The sequence below is a fragment of the Eptesicus fuscus genome, chromosome 18, assembly GCF_027574615.1.
Source record: "Eptesicus fuscus isolate TK198812 chromosome 18, DD_ASM_mEF_20220401, whole genome shotgun sequence".
NCBI lineage: Eukaryota > Metazoa > Chordata > Mammalia > Chiroptera > Vespertilionidae > Eptesicus > Eptesicus fuscus.
In genome coordinates this window covers 29,798,315-29,802,747 of record NC_072490.1, presented here as the reverse complement: position 1 = coordinate 29,802,747, position 4,433 = coordinate 29,798,315, and positions in this window count along the sequence as shown.

Here is a 4,433-nt window from a genome sequence, read left to right as displayed (position 1 = left end):
ACTCAGTTTGACCTGGAACATTGTTTCCTTTCACAATGTGACATCCTGTCCATCCCAGCCATCCTTGCTTCAGAAATCAGATATTGGAGCTGAGGTCTCAGTTGTTGTGCAGCCTGAATTGTTCCGGAAAGAGGAGCTGGCCCAGACAGCTCAGAAGGGGCGGGCTGTATAGCACCCTCCTTTCTGCCCAAACCCAGATATTGATTGCATCAGGGGGAGTGGCTTGCAGAGTTCCAGAGAAAAAGTAACTCTGGGAACCTGAGAATCTGCCTGGGAAGATACCTGGGAAGATACCTGGACAATAGGCTCTGTCCTGGGGGACCCTGGATGTCCCTAGAAACCCCATTGGAGTGAGCAGGCAGAATTATCTTACCCTCTCATCAATCTTCCACGTCTTCATCTTGAGTTCACTCAAGCTGGGTATTGATTCGTTCTTTTTGCTAATACATATCCACTTCAGAAAAAAAGTAGAAACGTTTTGAAAAAATGTTTTAATACCTTTTAAAAAGTCAGAAGTGAAGAAGAATATAGTTTCATATTCACTCGCATTTTTTAAAAGAAAACCTGGAAGGAGATTAAAAAAAAACTAACAAGATTGATTACCTTGGGGCAGAGGAAGTGGGGCCTGGGAAAATGGAGAAAAATGGGAATGAGACTCTGCAAAGTATCTTTTTTTGTTTGTTTTGGGCATTAAAAATTTTTTATTGTGGTAAAATACACATAACATAAAATTTACCATCTGAACCATTTTTAAACATACAGGTCAATGGTATTAAATGCATTCACATTGTTGTGCAACCATCAGCACCATTCACCCTCACAGCTCTCTTTAGCTTGTAAAACTGAAACTCTATGGCCATTAAACAATAACTCCCTATTCTCTCCTTCCCTCTGCCCCTGGCAACCACCATTCTTTTTGTTGCTGTGAACTTGACTACTCTAAGTACCTCATATAAGTGGAATTATACAGTATTTGTCTTCTGTGACCCGCTTATTTCACTTAGCATGTCCTAAAGGTTTAACCATGTTGTAGCACATTGCAAACTTTCCTTCCTTTTTAAGGCTAAATAATATTTCATTGATGTATATACCACTTTTTGCTCATCTACACATCCATCAATGAACAGTCGGATTGTTTCCATGTTTTAGCTACTGTGACCAAGGCTGCTATGAACATGGATGTTCAAATATCTCTTCGGGACCCTGCTTTCAATTGTTTCGGGTGCTATATATTTTTATACTATTTGATTACTGAACCATGTGAATGTATTATTGAAAAATGAAAAACAATTTTAAATATTGGATGAAAACCTTATTACAGGATTTGGCTCCCTAAAATGCCAGCTTTTTAAGGACTCTAAACACTTTATATGTGCCAATTAATTAGTGAAAAGAACATGAGCTTTAGAGTACAACGGATTGTGGTTCCAGTTTAAGAACTGATTTGCAATGTCCCCTTGAGAAATGAATAATTTATTCATTCAACGAACATTTACTAAGGGCCTACTATGCACTAGATCCTGAGAATTCAATAGTTCCTGCCCTCAACTAAGAACTTCCCAACTAGTGAAGAAGATAAACATGGGAATAATCATAAATTGGTATTGAAAAAAGTGACAGAAATATTCACAAGAGAATAAGGGAGCATTAAGGAGAAACATCTAACCCAGCATGGGAGATCAGAAAAGGCTCCATGGAGGAGGTGACTTGGGGGCTATTAAATGCTGAAAACAATTAGCCAGGCCTGGTGTGTTTAGGAAACAAGAAATTTGGTGCAACTGGAGGTTGGAGTGGCAAGACATGGGGTCCAAAGGCAGAATGAGACAGGATTCCAGAGAGCTTTGGATGCCTTGCTGAGCTTAGAGTTTATCCTTAGAGAGCAATGAAGCTTGGAGAGCAATGAAGGTCAAAGAAGGGGTTAAAAGCTCATGTCATTTCCTGCATTTGAGCTTTAAAAAGTGTAAGGACTAGGAAAGATAAAACAGTAGAAGGGGTCAGACTGGAGGGAGCTATGTCAATCAACTAGGTGAGAGATGTTATTGGCTTCCACTAGATTCCCCCATGTTGGTAGAGAGAAGTAAGCTAATCCAAAAGATGGAGGTAGAATTGGCAGCTCCTAAATATTGAATGGATTGGAAGGGTGGAGGAGGAGGCAAACAAGACTTTCAGGTTCTAGGTTTGAGTAACTGGGTGGATGGCAGCACCTCAACCGAAATAATAAAAAGGAGGAGGAGGATGGGGTGGGGCCAGGACAGGCAGTGTTGGGGAGGGTACAGAAAAAGGTTGCATGTGTTCAACTTGATACAGGAGGGGGGTTGGGGGGGACGGGACGCCAGTATGTAAAGAATCTTTGCCTCAAGTTTATAGGTGTCTGGCACCATCTCCTCTACCTTTAGCATTTCAGTGGTAGCTGAGATCAGGAAGTGGGTGAAACATTCAAGGAGAGTATGTAATTAAGGAAGCATGTGGATGTGCTTCTGGAGAAGACCCACATTTAAGGACCAGCATTAAGAAAAAAGAAATATAAACATATGGGGGGGGGGGGAGCGGTGTGTGTGTGTGTAAAAATAGGTCAGAGAGGCAGGCAGTCCTGGAACAAACTGGCCCTGGACATGATGAAAGATGGAGTGGTCATCAAGCAGGAGTGCAGAACAGTGAGTCACTGAGTTAATCATTGAAAAATGTCCCCTGGATGATCATTTGTAATCTCAGTAAGAGACATTTCAAGTGGAGAACTTGAATCAGAAGCTAAACAGTTGTAGGGTGAGGAATGGATGGGATAAGCAGGACACTTCCAATGTGAAGGGGAAGAAAGCAACTCCAAGAGCCTCATTTTTTCATTTATTAAACAGAGATGACAATGTCTTGCATATTAGTTGAGGGAATTAGAGAATACAGACAAAGCACATTAACACAATGCCAGGAACACAGATCTTCACAAATGCTGTTTTAACCATGTTTTATGTTAATAACATTAGCAATAAGTACATTAGGGGTAATTTGCTCTGACTGGCTGGCTCTTTGTGTAAAGCTGCTCATCTTTCTGTTTGGCCCCTGGAGAAACAAAGAAACACTTCCAGTAGGAGATACCTATTGGAGCGTAGTAGTTAAAATCCTGGGCTCTGGAGCCACATTGTCTGGGTTGGCATCCAGGCTCTGCCACACTTACTAGTTGTGTGTTTTTTTCAGGCAAGTCATTTACAGTCTGCTTTTGTGTTCTCTTCTATAAATTGGAGACAGTTATAATAGCACTTAATTCACAGGGCTGTTGTGAGAACTACCAGTAAATGAATGGTACACTTAGAACAGGATCTGGCAAAGTAAGTGTACAGTAAATGTTAGCTGTATGTCTCTTTATTACACCATAGTCAAGAATGTTTGTTGCATGCTCTTTCTGATTCCAGCACTGTGAGTCAGTGGCCACATCTGTGCCATGACCTCTGGTCACAGCTGCTTGTATCGCTTCTCACTGCTCCCCTGGTGTCTGATCCTGGCTCCCCTTGCCTTTGGGTCTGGATACACCCCAACTTGAAGTGCTTCATACATGCTGGCCTCAACATCTGTCCCCCATCTTACTTTTGTTCTCCTAGTCCTGGCTTCCTGAGTCTTCTCTCCTAAATGCACTTCTGCCCAGTTTCCAAGTGTTAACAATAAAAGCCAATTTATACTGGGAATCTATTATGTGCCAGGAATCATCCTAAAGGCTTTCCATGATTATATACATTTCCATATTTTATACAACAGACTTGCAAGGTAAGATCTGATTCCCAACTTTTCAGATGAGGACACAGGACTCAAAGAAATTTACGGTATATAAGAGCTAATTAGGGATGGAGACAAGAATTCCAGATAAGCTCTGCCCAATTCCAAGTTCTTTTCACTCACCTTACTGCCTCCCAATTAGCACCAAAGGAGGACTCACAGTGTGTCTCAGGGCACAGAGGAGAGAGTGATTCGAGAGATTAGCAAAGGCTTTAGAGAACAGACAGACCTTGATCTGGTGTTGCAAGGATGTACCTGTTTAGATTTGGGTAGGAGAGATGCATTCACAGTTTAGCATTCCAACTGGGAGAATAACATGAGCGAGGCTCAAGGATGGAAAAGTTGAAGGGAATACCGACTGAGGAAGAAAAGGAAAAGGAAAGGAAACAGAATGGGAGAACAAGAATGGGGGAAGGAGTGTTGTTCACCAAAACCTTGAGGTCTTAATGATAGTTGACTCTACCTGGGCATGGTTCCCTGTCAAGATGCCTCTGCCAGCTCTGCCATACTCTCTAGGCCAGTGATGGCGAACCTATGACACGCGTGTCAGCACTGATACGCGTAGCCATTTCTGATGACACGCGGCTGCTAAGGCGGCCGCATGCCGAGGATGAAACATTTGCTGCTCCTGAGGATGAAACATTTGCGAAATAATGTTTTTTCCTCAAAGT